The 19,064-nt window shown below is 44.6% G+C and overlaps 1 protein-coding gene across 3 annotated transcripts in view; it reads right to left on the reverse strand.

Annotated features, from left to right (window-relative positions):
• Window positions 1-19,064, reverse strand: part of DENND4C (DENN domain containing 4C) — a 210,200-nt gene that overhangs the window by 187,783 nt on the left and 3,353 nt on the right. The window contains exon 1 of one of the 3 annotated variants that reach the window (XM_040359881.1): window positions 8,107-8,245. The exons of the other annotated variants lie outside the window; for them this stretch is intronic. The gene's annotated coding sequence lies outside the window, so the exon portion shown is untranslated. Of the gene's footprint in view, window positions 1-8,106; window positions 8,246-19,064 lie in introns of those variants that run through there. 3 annotated transcript variants of the gene reach the window in all.

Below are 19,064 nucleotides of genomic sequence, written 5' to 3' on the forward strand. Positions count from 1 at the left end.
CATCACAGCACTAACATCACAGCACTAACATCACCGCACTAACATCGCAGCACTAACATCGCAGCACTAACATCGCAGCACTAACATCGCAGCACTAACATCGCAGCACTAACATCGCAGCACTAACATCACCGCACTAACATCACAGCACTAACGTCACCGCACTAACGTCACCGCACTAATGTCACCGCACTAACATCACCGCACTAATGTCACAGCACTAACATCACAGCACTAACATCACAGCACTAATGTCACCGCACTAATGTCACCGCACTAACATCACCGCACTAACATCGCAGCACTAACATCGCAGCACTAACATCACAGCACTAACATCGCAGCACTAACATCGCAGCACTAACATCACCGCACTAACATCACAGCACTAACGGCACCGCACTAACGTCACCGCACTAATGTCACCGCACTAACATCACCGCACTAATGTCACAGCACTAACATCACAGCACTAACATCACAGCACTAATGTCACCGCACTAATGTCACCGCACTAACATCACCGCACTAATGTCACAGCACTAACATCACAGCACTAACATCACCGCACTAACATCGCAGCACTAACATCGCAGCACTAACATCACCGCACTAACATCACCGCACTAACAAAATGAATTTATTGACAGTGCACATGTCTGGTATATGTATACACACCACATATATAACAAGAGATATATATCATCTTGTTATGTAGATATATCTGCACAGGAACTAATTATTTATTATATTTTCTGGTTCCTGGAAGGAGGGGGGGGGAGAGGAGGGGAGGAGAGGGGGGGGAGAGGAGGAGAGGTTTGCTTTGCATAGATAAGGGGCGGTAACTTCCTCTGACACTCCCGTTGCTATTGAAAACTGATCTGAAACCATTACACTGCTTGTACAACACTGAGCATGTGCGAGGCTGAAATCCAGGAAGTCATACAGTCTGGCTTCATGATGCCCACACTTAAGATGGCCCCAGTCAATTTCTATTTTATAAAGTGTCTAAATGCTGTAACAACCTAACAAAACGGACCTTAGTTTACAGACTAACTGTAGTAGACTACATTCAGCTTGTGTATTACAGGGGTATTTATATTTAAAAAGTTTTTTTTTTTCAATTTGTGGCCGGAACTCCGCTTTAAGACAGTGATCAGACTTGGAGGCGACTTCCATTGAAATCAATGGGTACAAATCGCCTACAAGTCGGATTGAAGTAGTACAGGAACTTCTTCTGAAGTCGAAGCGACTTGTGTAGTGTGTATTAACACCGCTTCCATTCACTTGCATTGTTTTTCTCTACAGCGCGACTTGGGACGACTTGAGGCGACCTCAAGTCGGATCCCAAGTCGCCCCAGTGTGAACCGACTTACTGCAATATTTGATTATATGGTTATGTTTATCTGAAAAATTTCAATAAAAACAGTGAAATATAACATGCACTGGCAGGCATTACTGCATGTGAATGCTTATGCCTGTTCAAATATGTGTCGAAAATGTGTTGTTAGTGCAAAAAGATATGTTTATAATAAACGTGATGGATATCATAAAAAAAAGCAACACTTATTAATAGGTGATGCTTTTAAAGCCTTTATAGGTTACCAGTTTAGAGTTCGAGATGAGCTTGTTTTTAAAATAATTGCTCTCGTTATGATGTTCATGGCGATACCTCATATGATTGGTGTGATCAGTTTACACATGCGTGTAGGACCTATGGTATGCATTTGCATGTGAGCATGAGGGCGCTTTAAATTTGTTTTATTGTTATTCTTTTTTTTTTTTTTTTTTTTTTTTTTACATGTTTCATTTTTATTTTTTGTATTCAACTTACTGCCATTAAAAAGGGATGAACATTCCTTGTGATAGCTGGGCAGTAACAGGTACTCTTTCCTCAGAGATCTAAGGTCTATTAGACCCCCGATCCTTCCACTGCCCTCAAAAGCAATCGATCGATTTGATTGGCTGCTTCACTAGCAAGTAACAGCTACTAAACAACTGAAATGACAAATTCCTTGTCACTTCCAGTTTGTGTCACAGAAGAGGAACGGAAGTACTTCCCACTCTGCATTCTTCCGATGCACGCATAGGTTTCAGGTTTTCCCTGTGAAATGGGAGAGCCTATAAAAAAGGTGTGCATGGCCCACTTCCTCACACTGTAAAAGTGATAGGGTGGCTGTAGACTTGCCTGGATTTTACAGGAAAGCCCACCGCCTGCTCTAAAAAAGAAAAAGAAAAAAAACACCACCACTTTCATCTGAGGCTATAGGAGTACATCCTAAAAAAGGGCTGAAAGTGCTTGGTTTAATTTAAAAAAGGTTAAATCTTTTTTCCAACGGAAATTAAAAAAAATAAAAAAATTAAATTAAATCCACAAGAGGAATACATTTTTCTTTCTTCTAGCAAAGCTTGCGGCTGTCACAATTCTACAGTGTTTAGTAAATAAGATATCAGCACTGAAGCAGGATGCAAGAACCCTGACTACTCCATCGGTTTATCGCTTTCTGATAAAGGATTGACAGCTTTTATTCAGCAGAACCCAACAGTTTAGCTCAAACTGAACAACCGACTAAAAAAAACTGTCACTTTTATAATATTCAACGCGTAACTATGGACAAAAGACTTACTGTATATGAAGCAGTCTGTCACAGGCATTAAGGCTGCATTCACACCTGAGCGTAGTTTTTTCGGGCGTTTTTATTTTCGGCGTTTTGTCGCGCATATTCATCCTTATTTGCGGGTTTGCATACAGCGTCGTCCGACGTTTTTGTACTTCGACGTTTTTTATTTTAGCCAATAGGAAAAATGATCATCTTTTCATCACTTGTTGCTATGTTGGTAGATGTTTTTAATCTTCTGCCTGGGTGAAAAGTTCTATTGATTAAAGCGACGAAACGCCCGTAGCAAACGCTCGTTGTCACGCAAGTCGCTTGAATCGAGCGTTTCCATTACTTTCTATGGGAAATGGAAACGCTCAAATACGCCCAAACCGCCCGATACGCGCAACAAAAAAGGGTCCGGAACTTGTTTGAACTTCAATCGTTCGGAGTTAGGCGTATCGGCGTGCAGATGTGACCCATCTCCATAGGGTATAATGTATTTTTTCCCCTCTAGCGTATTTGAGCGTCGCGCTTCAGGCGACAAAACGCTCAGGTGTGAATGCAGCCTAAGGGCTAAAACACACTTTTACACTGTAGTGCACACATCACCACAATGTGTGTTAGAGCTTTGTGGTCCATTCATAGCACTCCATTTTCCACATTTTGTCATGTTACAACCAAAAATGGAAATGTATTTTACTGGGATTTTATGTGATAGAACAACACACAAAGTGGCACATAATTGTGAAGTGGAAGGAAAATGATAAATAGTTTTCAATAAAAAAAAAGAAAAAAAAAGAAAAGCGAAAAAGCATGGCGTGCGTTTGTATTCAGCCCCCCCGAGTCAATACTTTATAAAACCACCTTTCGCTGCAATTACAACTGCAAGTCTTTTTGGTGATGTCTCAACCAGCTTTGCACATCTAGAGAGTGATATTTTTGCCGTTCTTCTTTGCAAAATAGCTCAAGCTCTGTCAGGTTGGCTGGAGAGCGTCTGTAAAACGGAACTTCTTATGACTTTCTTTCAACAATGACTTTCTTCTTGGCACTCTTCCATAAAGGCCAGATTTGTAGAGTGCATGACTAATGCCACGTACACACGACAGATCGTCCGATTTTTTTTGTTTACTAGTCGCAAGTAGAAATTGAATAGGTTGCTAAAGTCACGAAAATTCTCGTTCGACAGAAAAAAAAAAAAACGGAAGTGATGTCATGTGTTGTGTTGTATTTTCGGACGACAACTGTACTGACCAAACGAAAATCGTACGATTTGGTATCGTACGAGGAAAATTTTCGTGCATGTCCGATAAAATAATATCGGATGAACCGTCATGATCGGCTCACGGAAGCCCTGTACTAACAAACCGATTATCGGACGATTCTTCCTCGGACGACATTTTTCGTACAATATTAGAATCGTGTGTACGTGGCATAATAGTTGTCCTATGGACAGATTCTCCCATCTGAGTTGTGGATCTCTGCAGCTCCTCCAGAGTTAACATGGGTCTCTTGGCTGCTTCTCTGATTTAGGCCTCATGTACACTGGACGTTTTTGGATGTTTTTACAGCAGCTGTTTTTGGCAGTAGACGTTTTTTTCTACAGTCAAACTCTCCATCATGTTATCCTATGTGTCTATGCACACATAGGCTGTTATCAGCAGTGGCGTTTTTGAGCAGTGGGTTCTGAGAGACGTTTTTCAGCTTTAAAAACGCTCCAACGCTGATAAACGCTCAAAAACGTCACTCACCAGCGTTTAACGTTTTTGATCCATTGAAAAAAAAATTCTCTTCAACCAAAAAAACACTAAAACAACGCGGAAAAGCGCTAACGCTATTGAAAAAAAACTTTAAAAAAAGCTGAAAAAAAGTAGAAAAACTCACTGCCAAGCTACTGGCGTTTTTAAAACGTTATTTTTTTTATTTATTTTTAAACGTTATTTTAACGTCCAGTGTGCATGAGGCCTCAATGTTCAAAGCTTTGGATAGATATATAAACAACCTAACCCTGGTTTAAACTTCTCTACAACTTTATCCCTGAACTGTCTGGTGTGTTCCTTGGCCTTCATGATGCTGTTTGTTCAGTAAGGTTCACTAACAAACCTCTGAGTGCTTCACAGAACAGCTGTATTTATACTGCCAACCACTTCTATACCAGGCACTTTCGCCCCCTTAGGACAATTTTCAACTTTCAGCTCTGTCGCACTTTGAATGACAACTGCGCTGTCATGCTTCACTGTACACAAACAACATATTTATAATTTTGTTCCCACAAATAGAGCTTTCTTGGTGGTATTTTATCACCTCTGCGGTTTTTATTTTTTGCCAAACAAAACTAAAAAAAAAAAGTTTTGTTTCGGTGATAAAATGTTTTCTCCTTCACTGACGGACACTGATGAGGCAGCACCAATGAGGATGCACAGATATGTAGAATTGATGGGCACCAATAGGCAGCACTGATGAGGTACTGACAAGTTTTATTGCTGGGCACTGACTGGCACTGTGAGCTGTGTTTTTATGGGGCACTGACTGACAGCTTATGGGCACATTTTAAAAGGTGTTGTGGCACATCTGAGGGGGCTGTGCTGACAATCAATGTGCCGATTATCAGCCCGCCCCCCCCCCCCCCGACAGGGAGAGCCGTCGATAAACAGAGAGCACTGGTACGGTCAAGCGTGATTGGGCACAAAATGTGAAAAAAAAAGAAAAATATACTTTTTCATTTCATCTGCACTTAATCTTGACGCGGAGGTCCCACCAATTTTTTTTTTTTTTTAAAGCCAGCAGCTACAAATCCTGCAGCTGCTGACTTTTAAAATATGGACACTTACCTGTCCAGCGCGCCCGCCATGTCGGCAGCCAAGGACGATCAATCCCTCGGCTGCACCCGCCGTCATCCTCGGTGAGGGAATCAGGAAGTGAAGTGTTGCGGCTTCACTGCTGGGTTAGGGGCGTGACTGCCGCAGTAGTGTATTCCCGGAAGTGGGTGGAAATACCTACCTCCCCCCTGAAAGGTGCCAAATGTGACAACGGAGGGTTCCGAAAAGCGGAAGTTCCATTTTTGGGTGGAACTCTGCTTTAATATCTTAAAACAGGCAAGCTAATCAAATATAGCTTGCTCATCTCTTCCCCCCTCACATTTTCTGCTCATGTGACTGGCTCTATGCAGACGTTTTCAGGAGTCTACATAGAGGATGAAGTCAAATCAGGCATCTCATGCTGGCAGTGCACATAATGATACAACTGAAAGTGTTGTGGTGAGCTTTGATGCATTGTAACACAAATATTTTTCTGAAGAAGCGACGGGATGCCTTTCAAGTTGAATGGTACCACAAAGCAGTAAGACACCCAGTTTGTGCAACGGCACATTTTACCACACGCTAGCACAAACGCAGGTAATAGTGTGGACTAGTCCTAAATGCCAATTACCTACTGATCTTTTCTGAATTGCCATTAGTGCCGATTAGGAGACAACCATTTAACTTTTATCAATAGTTACAAACTCCCAGATAACAACCAAGTTAGCATAGATAACTCAAAGCCCATAAAGAACAGAATTATAAAAATTAATTATTTCTGAACTACAGATAAGCAACACATAACAGCTAACAGTTTTCACCGTGGTTTGCAAACTGTCTGTATGGATATGCTCAATGTAAAGTTATTTGCACAAACACATAGGTGTGTTGTGCAGATGTGCGGTCACATCTGCTCTGGGGAATATGTTCAATGACTTGCCTTGAAAATGTTATAGTCCAGGCTAACAACTAAACATATAAGCAAATTACACAGAAATACAAATCTTTTAGCAGGTTTAAAAATTGCCTATTTGTCTCTACGTCTTACAATTTAAACAGCCCTGCAGGACAGGTAAACCAGGTTGGTGACCTACTGTAATCAATGTATATTATTATTTCCCTGCCCACCTGGCTGCAGAACCCGATTGTCAACATGTTGCCATTCCCTCTACTAGTCAGATCTTCTGAATTGGGTTTTAGAATAGGCCAAGATCAAACAGATTCAGGTACTCAAGCTGGGCATGCACAGTTTGTTCTTCTTGTTCAGCCAGCGACCATAGTAAGAAAGTATTTTTCTCCTCTTTGCAGAGAATTAAATCGATTGTAAGGCCTCACACGGACGTTTTTGAGCTTTTTTTTTGCAGCTTAAAAACATCACTCCATGGTATTCAATGGCCTTATAGACACCAAGGCATTTTGAGCTTTAACAATGCTTGACCCCCTATACACAGCGTTAAGCCTTGTCCGGTATTTCTCTGCCTCTATTCACAAGCAACAGTTCCCTATGGGAGCCCATTGATTTGAATAGAAGTCACACCAGAAGTCAGAATCTTGAAGGGGAACCCTGTAAACAAAACCCCCACATCCATACCAGACCCCTCGGTCTTGTATGGATCCTAAGGGGACCCCACAAAAAATGGCATGGAGGGTTTTCCTTAAGAGCCATGCCTCACCTTTGGACATTTTGGCAGGGTCCCCTTCAAGATTCTCAGCACACAAGTCGCACCGCAAGTTGGATCATCTTGATCCGATTTATGGTGTGGCTTCTATTAAAATCAATGAGCTCCCATAGGGAACCATTGATTTTTTAATAGAGGCAGAGAAACGTGGCTGAAAGCTACCGCGGCTAAACGCACATTGACGTCAATGCAAAACGCGGATAAAATCAATTTAACGCTTTTTTCCTGGGGTCGGTACTAGCTTTACAGCTCCTTTTTTAAAACGTCCCTGTGTATGAGGCCCCAACCCCCCCACAAATTCCCAGTGAAGTGACTGGCCTCAGGTGATACTCAGATAAAACAAATCCTCCTACATCAATTGTAGCCGTTTATCTACAGCCGCATTTTCCCTACATCCACTCAAAGTGCAGATTTTACACAGGATCTCTCAGCTCTAAAAAGCTGGAGGCAGAGAGCTGAAGTTACATCAGCGAGGAGAGGTCTGAGAGCTGATTGGCGGGAAGAGACACACACCACACCACACAGGAACAGAGTTGAAGCCGTTAATCAACCTGAGGTCCCTCCACGTCACCATTTTCCTCTTGGTGTCAGGAAAAATGATCAGAAGTGACTCATGCTTATAGCAGAGGAATGAAGCAGACAAACATTACACTTTGTGCTCCCAATTGAGACAAGCACACACACACACACACACACACACACTATAAAGGGATATGCTTTGTTCATATTTCAAGAGTTTTACAACCACTTTAAAAAGGTAAAAAGTGCCTAATATTTATAACTATCTGAAAAAGAAGAGCAGTGAGGCTCCATGAGATCTGACAGTTGCTGCTCTGTAAAGCCAACTGTGCCTGTTGCTCTAAAACAAAATCTGTCAAGTATCTGAAAATGCTGAACAATATTGCCCAAATGGTGAAAGCAGAGAGTTACCTATAATATTGATATTGTTTTCATCGACATCTGTGTACCGAGTCCTCTTGCTGTACAGAAGGCCTTGACTTATGCCAAATTTGAGGCTCAGCTCCAACCCACCTTTCAACAGTTCAACTCCAAGGCCTTAGCATCCACAACACGCTCTCCCACTGGGTTGCTGAATGACAGGGATTATGTCCATGTTTGGCAGATGTGAAGGCCCTCTGTATAGAAAGGGGGGGGGGGGTCAGTGAGTCAACAGCCGGTCAGAGGAGGAGCCGCTGCAAGACAGAGATGACAGTTGCTCTTTAAAAATTATGATTTATAACGAGTTGATTTAAAATTGAGCCTTTTTACTAGGGATTTAAATCGAATCCACCCTGGTTACCATACAGCCCACTGATTGACTGACACTACATAGTGCTCACTGGACTACCCCACCACTGCATACTGCCCTATCCTTACAGTACTTACCGTCTGTTATTTTGAATATTGTACAGGTAGAAGGCAACTCTGCATCACAACCTACTGACCACTGAACTCTGTCTCACATACTTCCTAGGTCTTCTTCACACCAGGTGTGGTTTGGGAACAAGTGCAAAATTGCACCTTTTCCCACACCACACAAACATGCTGCCCTTTGCAGACGCATACGAGAGACAGACATTCTTAATGGCACTCCCACCTATCCTGGGAGATACACATGTATTTCCTGCCTGCTACAATGTATTGTATCCACAGTACCGTCCATTTTGGTGAGGCACAATTTTAAAAATGGTTCCAGCACTTTTTTTTTTGCTCGTTTCACAGGGCAGACCATTGAAAATGCAATACGTGGGAATGTGCAGAGGTGGGCACGTGCTTTGACATGCCTCCATACCTTCCATATATTCCCTATAAGAAAACCGTCAAGGGAACCTGGTTAGTTCAACAAGCCAGTTGTTTGCATTGTGACTTTAGCTATAAATGGCAGCTACATAAATAAAATTATCTATAAACATAGCACAAACATGTATCAAAAGGATGAAACGCATGACCCCTTCCTACCAGAGTCCATGGTTTTACTAGTTACTATGCAGAAGTCAATAACCATAGGCTCTACATACATTTCATAAGAAGTCTCATTGCTTTATTACTTTCCCTGCTGTGTTTTCCTCTGATCATTTTCTATCAGGTGACTCACAACACTCACCATCCAGGAACCTCAGGTGATAAACAGCTGATTTACAGCCTGTGTCTATACACAACACGGAATTGCAGACACCAGAATATTACAGAAATCATTATCACCACAATTGGATTAGTTGCTATGTACAAAAAATATTTTGTCCAGATTTTTTACAATGCTTTACTGTTCAAGCGACAAGTAGGAACTAAAAGCATACAGAAGTAACAAAAAATGTATTCAAAAATCACTTAAAAGGGGTTGTAAAGGTTTGTGTTTTTTCACCTTAATGCATCCTATGCATTAAGGTGAACACCATGACTGACCCCCAGATCCCCCCCCCCCCTCCGTTTTACTTACCTAAGCCCATTCACCTGCTTGGCTCGTCCCCGGCATCGTCTTCTCCACTGCTTCTTGGGGTTGATTGGATGGATTGATAGCAGTGCAGCCATTTGGTCGCAGAGTGTATGAGACTGGAGCGAGCCCACAAGGTAACCCCCTAGGGAGAGAGCTTCCCGAGGGGGTTAGCTATTGCGGGGGAGGAGCCGAGACAGCTGCCGAGGGACCCCAGAACAGGACGATTGGGGCCACTCTGTGCAAAACGAACTGCACAGTGGAGGCAAGTATGATATGTTTTTTTTTTATTATTTAAACAAAGAAGGAAGCTTTATATCCCATTTAAAGTGTTTGTTAACCCCCCCCCCCCACCTTCCTGCATGCAAGCGTCTTCTCTGTGTCTCCGTCCCACTACTATTAAAAATAAAAACCCTAAAATTGTCACCGCCAGCCCCTCTATTAGAGGCTGGCATACCACACTATCAAAGTCCTTTGTAAAAACGAGCGCTCTAAATACCTCTTAGAGCTGTCTTCAAGCCAGTCACGTGACTCACAGCCGCTTTACAGCTCCCAGACATTACTTCTGCGGGAGGTCACATGATCTCCCCGACTGATGTAAGAGGGAGATCACGCCCACCCACAGAAGCAATGTTTCGGAGCTGTAAAGCAACCGCAAGTCATGTGACTGGCCTAAAGGCAGCTCCAAAGAGGTATTTAGAGCGCTCATTTTTACAAAGGACTTGGATAGTGTGGTATGCCAGCCTCTAAGAAAGCTGAACATGAAGAGGAACTTCATCTTTCAGAATGACAATGACCAAAAGCATACATCCAAATCAACAAAGGAATGGCTTCACCAGAAGATTAAAGTTTTGGAATGGCCCAGCCAGAGCCCAGACCTGAATCCAATTGAAAATCTGTGGGGCGATCTGAAGAGGGCTGTGAACAAGGGATGCCCTCGCAATTTGACCGATTTTGAGTGTTTTTGCAAGGAATAGTGGGCAAAGATTGGCAAGTCAAGATGTGACATCCTGCCAGACTCATACCCAAAAAGACTGAGTGCGACAATAAAATAAAATCAAAAGGTTCTTTAAACAACATATTAGTCTAATGCCGCGTACACACAATCATTTTTCAGCATGAAAAAAACGTTGTTTTTCAGCATGTTGAAAAAATAACGTTTTTCCAACTTGATCATTAAAACGACGTTGCCCACACACCATTGTTTTAAAAAAAAATGATCTAGCAAAGCGCGGCGACGTACAACACGTACGACGGCACTATAAAGGGGAAGTTCCATTCGCCTTTGAGCTGCTTTAGCCGATTCCGTGTTAGTAAAAGACGATTCGCGGTTATGTGTTTCGTGACAAATTCCGCTCCCATCTTAACAGCACTGCCCATCATTACAAAATATGCCCCCTTCTGTTGCCATCTGCCCCTCACACGCTCACATCATTAACAAGTCCGCCCCTTGCACGGCATGAGGAACGTATTCCAATGTTTGGCGGCTTTCGTCGGCTCCGTACTAAGCAAGTGCTACGCTTGCGCAGTACAGGGTGGGCATTACTTATCAGAACACGCCCCCACAAGCCCTAGCAGCAACATGAGATACATTCTGGTTGACAATTTTCCGCTCAGCTCTTTGAGATTTCATTCAGGGTATGTCAGGCAGGAGGCAGCCAACAAGGCCACCCGCTGAGCTAGTTTCAGCCCATTCCTTGGGAACCTGAGAAATGTGTACAGTGTGTGGCCAGCTTAACAAGGGTTTCTAATCCTCTGCCACTCTATTCAAAAAGAACACCCCAGATGATGTTCTTTTTGTAACGAAACATGTCGGGATGGACTGCTGTTGTTCCTGCTACCCTTTTTTTATGAGCTCTATTGACCATTGCAAAATGTGAGTTACTCTCTTTAAAAATGAATACAGATTTTTTACGGAATTATGCTATGTGCACCCTGCTTTCTCTTTTTCATATTTATCGGTTGGATTACTGATATGCCCTCTGTGTGACCTGTTGAATATCGCTGCCTGCTGGGAACCATTTTTTTAATTATCTGCCTGAGGTTTGCCTTCATTGATACCGAATCGCATGACGTGTATGGTGTACCCGCTTCAGTGTATCATCTTTAACAAAGCTTGATTGGCCTAGTAGGTATATGCCTGTCTGGGTTCAATCGATCCGGTAAGCCCCTTGTCATAAGTGGTGGTGGACTTTTCACTTCTTCATACGTTGGATTCTGTGTTATTTTTTTTATTCAGTGGAATTGATTCACCCAACATTTTATGGACTTCTATAATACCATTAATTCACATGTGGTGTTGCACGATATTATCTATATTGTTTGATCACAATTTGTTTCATTGTTAGCGCTACACTTTTCCACATAGGTCTGTACATTGTTCCACTGACTGCTCCCTCACAAACCCCTCAATGCATTTTTTGCAAAGTGCCTTGGTCCACGATTCCCCCATCGTGGCTCTGCATGAAGGACATTTATTTTTGGAGTTGTAGGGCGACTTGCCTTTGTCCGTGGCCTTGCTCTGAAACACAGAATCCAAAGAGAGAGCAGCCATAAATGCCCGCACTGACCCTTCCCCACCAGCGCTAACACAGAGGACCATCAGGAGTGCCCTTCCCCAGGACCAACCACCACCAGGGTCCCAGACACACTCCCTTCCCCCCTGACCACCAAGGGGGGTCAAAGACCCTTGGAGCTTCCAGGATGGGTTAAGGGAACACCTCCCCAGGGTTCCTCTTATCTTAGGAGTGGCTGGTGCTGGAGTCTCCAGGAGCTGTTTGCAAAGCCTCCACTTGACATTTCCCGCTGAGGATCGGTGGTCACTTGCTGCCACAGCAAAATCAAGGCCGCACCAGCCCGGCCTGCTTTCAGATCCCGCAGCCGGAACCAGGAGCCGCGGGTCTGGCGGAAGTGCCCTGGCGGAACTGATGTTGCTTGTCATCCGGCCCAGCTCCCAGAGCTCCATCGCTGCCTGCAAAGAGCAGGGAGGCCTCAGCGTACCTGGGTAGAAGAAAGGAGGACCCTCCCAGACTTTCTGCATCCCCAAGAGAAGCTGGAGCGTGCAAGATGCAGCTACCCGGGCTTCCGAGAGTGAGAGTGAAAGAATGTCTCCCCCCTCAGGAAACAATCGGTCTCAGCCTCCCTAGCTGTTTGGCCCCTTAGCTGTGTCTCCCCGCCGGAGGAAACACCAGAACTGAGGGGCTGGCGGGATGGTGAGGCTTAAACCTTGCAGTATGAGGGTGTTTCCTGAGATGGGAGGGGCCAAGGTCTCTCTCTATAGTAGCTGTCCTGAAAGACAAACAGAGAAAAAAAAAACCTTCCTGACGACGCATTAAGTTGCGAAATGCATAGAGGCTGTGGGACCATTGCCAGCTCGTCATGTCCAGTCTGAGTATAACGAGGCTGGGAACGCAGGCGACAAAGTGAGGCATCACACGTGCGGACCAGGACATACTCGTACATTCCTATACTCCTATTATACGGCTGGATTAGCTCAGTGCCGGCTCCCAGGCACTTTTACATGCGAGTGGAATAACTATATATGTTTTAATCATAATAAATTCTTTGATATACTACACCATGATAGTCTTTTATATGTTACATGAGTGGATATAGAACGAGACTACAGCCAAAGCATTGGGAGTGATTGCTGATAAACCTGAGAGAAGGAGTGGTTATCCATATGAACCAAAGGCAGATTTCTGGGTCCATCTGGTGAGTGGCCATTTTATCCGGTGACGGTGTAGGCACTATTTGCGGTGAAGGTGGAAACATAGCTGGTCATCACTGCAAGAAATTATCTATTAAAGTGGAGTTCCACCCACAATTTCACATTTTAAATATAAATACCCCTGTAATACACAAGCTTAATGTAGTCTAGTAAAGTTAGTCTGTAAACTAAGGTCCGTTTTGTTAGGTTGTTACAGCATTTAGATAATTTATAATATAGAAATAGACCGTGGCCGCCGATCACTGAAAGTAAATGACAAATCAATGACATCGCGCATTAAAAGGTTCACAAGTGGGGGGGGGGGGGTGTCGTTGATCGTAATAGATATATATATATATATATATATATATATCAATGACAACTTATAAAACTTCATGCCACTGATCGCTGAAAGTAAATTACATTCAATGACATTGCCGAATATAAATGACACTGACATCGCGTACTATAACTTGAGAAGCGGGGGGGGGCGATCGCCCAACATATACTGCCATCGCACACTATAACTTGAGAAGCCGATCGCCCAACATAAAAGACAATAGACATAACGGGGGCCAGCCGATCGCCCAACATACACTGCTATCGGACATGAACACTAAACAGCGGGGGGGGGGTTAGGGGGGGTTCTGCCGATCGGCCATCATAGAAGACATGATTGGCGGACATAAAAAATACTGAGAAGCGGGGGGGGGGGGGGCGGCGTGTGCCACCGATCGACGGACATTAAAAAAAAATACTGAGAAGCGGGGCGTCTGCGGGCGATCGCCGGACATAAAAGTACTGAGAAGCGTGGGGGGGGGGGGGGGGGGGAAGGGTGCCGCCGGACATTAAAAAAAAAATACTGAGAAGGGGGGGGGGGTTGGGGGGGCTGCGGGTTCGTGGGACTTTTAAAAAAAATACTGAGAACCGAGAAGGGGGGGGGGGGGGGCGTTAGTGCCGCGATTGAGCGACATTAAAAAAACTACTTACAAGGGGGGGTGGGGGGGGGGTTGCGTGTGCTACTGTGAAGTGGCTAGTGGAGCTTCACTCACTAGCGTCCGGCTCAGTGGTAACAGGGAGGACAGGACATGAGCCGCCCCTCTAGGAATGACTGGCCAATGAGAAAAACGGGATGGCGTGGCTTAGGGAAATCGGCTGCCTTCTGGGATTCATGCCAAACATCTCCCAGGAGACATTGCGGAGGGGGGATGACGAGTTCAGGGCTCCGCCGAGGCGGGAGGAGATCTATAAACCTAATAAAACTGTTTTGTTTTTGTTTTAAATATATATATGCCAAATTCGTTTAAGGGGACTGAGCAGCAGGGGATGAAGAGGAGTTGAAAAATAGGGTGGAACTCCACTTTAAGGACTTTAGCACATATACATATATATTTTTTTATTTTATATTTTTTTGTATAAAATACATTTTTCTTGCTTTCTTGGGGCACACCCAAGCTGTGGGTTGTAACAGTAGCATATTTGAAATCTTTTTGGATTGATTTCAAATTTGTTTGATGGATTGAGAAATTCATGTTATAGTTTGGCACAAGGCACTGTATTGGTATTTATTGCACACTATTTCCTGATTGTTTGCACATTAATAAATAATCATAGACACATGTACATACTCAAAAAAACAAAAAGTAACAAGTTCACAGGATCAGTCGTGGTAAAATTTTTATACAAGTTAGCGCAATACACTTCACAAATAAAAAAAAAAAAACACACCTTACTATATTCCCCTAGCCACATATTACAGGTAGATGGGGGAATTCTCTCCGCCGAGCTATTGTATTCCAACAGCGGGGAGACTTCCCTGCCATCAGAATACACTGGCCAGGGATGTTGATAGAAATCACGGGGTCCCGTGTAGTCTATCTGGCAGGGCCCCTGTGTGAAACTGGCAGCACTGTGGGGAAAGGGGCGCACAGGGGTCCCAGACAGCAAGGTGCACATATACTAGATCCCATCCCCCTGCAGCGCAGCTGGAGGGAGAAAATAAAAGTAGAAGCCGGCAGCACTGCACAAGAGGCACAAGTGTCAGCAATAAGGCAGTACTGTCGGCCCCCCCTTTTGAAATGAAGAGGCTCAGGTCCAGTAAAGGAGGGCTGGCTGTACTGCCTTATCAGCAGCCCTGCTGCAAGCTATAGCTGGCAGTGCTGATTGAGCAGCAAAAATCCAACAGGGTGGTGTTATGGAAATTGTTATTAATGTATGTTGTCAGATGGCCCCCAGTGTCAGTTTTGCTGTAATACGCTCATGCGAGCGTATTGGCACAGACATTGGTGGAAGACCATTTTTTTTTTCTATTGAAAAGCCAAAAACTTCACCCGGTGCAGGAAAAAATGTGCACACACATAAAGAGCGATACACAAAAAACTGTGACGGGTGCATCGTCAAATGGTCCTCCGAAAAGGACCCAGCTCTGATCCCCCGGGGCGTTAGGCTCCTGGCAGGGAAAAGAGTAATCTGTGGCCCATACAGCCGAAGCCATATGGACCCACCTTGGCCCAAGCAGCCAAAGCAACAAGGACCCAACATCCTCGGAGGGACTGCCGGAACAGAACCCTCCTCGGTGAGGCTCCCCCGAAGGGAGACCCCATAAGAGCCGGCGAACTAAGCCAGAAGGCCATGTCCACCGACTCCCAAGACTTTCAGAGCAGGCCCGAGGACCAGCACCCTACTCGCCACACATAAAGTGCTGTGCACCAAACAAAAATAAGACAAAAACGTGACAAACACGGGGAAAAATAAAAAAGAAAGTGGGGGGAGAAGGAAGGTGGGAGAGGTGAGTAGAAAGTGACCAACGTGCAATACGTTGGCCGGCCCTCCGGCCAAGAAATAAAAATTCCTCTGGTCCTAGCCAAAAGGCCCGGCCCTAAAGGCAGGTGCTAAAAAGTGTGTGTGGAGATCAGTGACCTAAGGTGCCACACGATGAGTGCCCCTTTCAAACACTCGTGCAATGTATGGCACCCCTGGACTACCACTCCAGGGGCACTATCTCCACAGGCTTTTCAACGGTCCCTGACCCCCGGTCCGGACCGGCAGCGCCCTTCCCAGCCAGGAAGGTAGGAGAAGAGGTCGGGGAGAGCCCACCTAAGCAGGCTACTACCCACAACCTCCAACTCTCCCACCTAATTACATTCGGGCAATACTACCCGCCCCTCCCGGTAAAAGGAGGAGCAAGGGTTCTCTCCCGAACAACTGACTGGAGCAGACACCACCAAATCCAGGCCAAAAAACAGGGATCCGGCCCTTTAGCTTCGACCTCATGCCTCTCTGTCCCGATCAGAAGGCCTTCACCCCCACACCAATAGGCTTAGCGTCCGCCAACTGCCATCCCGTTGCCTCTGCCCAGGTACTGGGGATAGTCAGCTTAGCACCACCTATTGGCAACTGATAAGAACAGATACTACACTTGATCTTAGCCAAAAGGATCCGTTTGCTCTTTTAGGGATATTCATTTATGCCTAACCAAGAGAGACTAGCCACCTCACGGCGACTGCATTAACGCTCCTAGCAAACAGATCTGCATACATGGGAACAATAGCATAACCATAGAAAAATCATGGCCCACTGAGCCATGATAGAGTATGGCTTGCGTCATTGGTAACAGTGGGATTGTGCACCCAATCGTGTTCAGAACCATGCAAGTAGTGTTCAAATTGTGAGACACTTTGTGAATATATACATGTGTGTGATTAGTTATTTTGAAAGGATACAAAGTGTCCAATTGGCTGATTCTGAAGCCACCACCTTCCTTTGTGATTCATGTTTACAGTATAAATAAAAAGCAGCTGATCATCCTAGGGATAATTTTGCTAAGCTCAATGCGATACCAGCATCTGTCTGTGTTACTAGGAGATAAACCAGCGCGTTCTCCTGGCATTATACAAGAAAGCTATGATTGTGCTTATTAGCACATGGAATTATTTGCTTCTAAGGAGAAGCTTTAATTAATCCACAACAGTGGTTGTAAAGAAGTCAAATCGGTAAAATGGAGCCAAATCAGGGCAATCTTAGAAGAAAACCTGATAGAGTTCGCAAAAGACTTGAGACTGGGGCAGAGGTTCACTGCCAGCAGGACAACGACCCAAACATACAGCCAGAGCTACAATGGAATGGTTTAGATTAGGGTTGTCCCGATACCACTTTTTTAGGACTGAGTACGAGTACCGATACTTTTTTTCAAGTAGTCGCCGATACCGAATACCGATACTTTTTTTTAAATGTGTCCCCAAATGCAGCCATGTCCCCCCACAAATGCAGCCATGTCCCCCCGTATCCAGCAATGTCCCCCCGTATCCAGCAATGTCCCCCCGTATCCAGCAATGTCCCCCCGTATCCAGCAATGTCCCCCCGTATCCAGCAATGTCCCCCCGTATCCAGCAATGTCCCCCCGTATCCAGCAATGTCCCCCGTATGCAGTAATGTCTCCCCATATCAATGTCCACCACATCCAGCAAGGTCTCCCCATATGCAGCCATGTCCTGTCCCCCTTACCTTCATCGCGCCGCATCCCCGCTGCCGCCGACTGCTTAATATGGGCGGGGAACATTACAGCTTTGAACAGCTGTAATGATTGGCGCCGCGCTGCGTATAGACACTCCCCCTTGCTCGGGATTGGACAGTTCACCCGAGCAAGGGGGAGTGTCTATACACGGCGGGCGGGAAAGACTACAGCTATTCAAATGAATGCTGTAATGTTCACCGCCCGTATTAACCAAGCGGGGAATGCGGCGGGATGCGTTGTAGCGGCGGGATGCGGCGGCGGCGGCGGGGGGGGTGAGTATTCTATTTTGGTATCGGGGGGATTTGCGGGAGTACGAGTACTCCCGCAAATACTCAGAATCGATACCGATACTAGTATCGGTATCGGGACAACCCTAGTTTAGATCAAAGCAGATTCTTGTGTTAGAATGGCCCAGTCAAAGTCCAGACCTAAATCCAATTGAGAATCTGTGGAAAGACTTGAAAATTGCTGTTCACAGATGCTCTCCATCCAATCTGACAAAGCTTTACCTATTTTGCAAAGAATGGGCAAACATTTCACTCTCTAGATATGCAAACCTGGCAGAGACATATCCAAAAAGACTTGCAGCTGTAATTTCAGTGAAATGTGATTCTGTCCACTCCACACTTTTCACATATTTGTAAAAAAATGAAAACCATTTATCTTCCACTTCACAATTATGTGCCAGTTTGTGTTGGTCTATCACATAAAAATACATTTGCTTTTTGGTTGCAACATGAGAAAATGTGGAAAATTTCAAGGGGTATGAATACTTTTTCAAAGCACCGTACGTCCTAGAGATAAAAAAAATATGAACATTCTCAGGGCTCATTAAGATGTGCAAAGAAATTGAGCACCCATTAACGCACCTGATGTGTTAATATGCATTACTAGTGCTTCTGTGATGCAAATCTTTTTCATTGCACGAATTTTCGTATTATGATGGCTAGTAATGCTTTCTAAATACCATATGGACATTTGCATCACTATTACATTGATATGAATAGAATTGTTTGGGAAGCAGCAAAGTCTGCCAAACTACACATATTGGGTCAATTTTGACGATAACGCAACCATGTGAACAACACTGGGCGCTGCAATACACACAATTTTGACAGGCAAAATGCTCATAAAACTCCTGCTTTGGAAGATAGTATAAACTCGGTTATAGATGGTTTAAACCAGGGGTGCCCAACCAGTGGCCTGGGATAGACCCTCCATCTCAGAGCATCAGTGTTGTGAATGAAGTCGATGGAAGAGAAAGCAAGCTGCTGCTTCCTGTATAGCACTGCCTTCTGTCATATGTGGAGTGATACCTAATGCACTTTTGCCTGGGA

Source organism: Rana temporaria, chromosome 1 (assembly GCF_905171775.1).
Source record: "Rana temporaria chromosome 1, aRanTem1.1, whole genome shotgun sequence".
Lineage (NCBI taxonomy): Eukaryota > Metazoa > Chordata > Amphibia > Anura > Ranidae > Rana > Rana temporaria.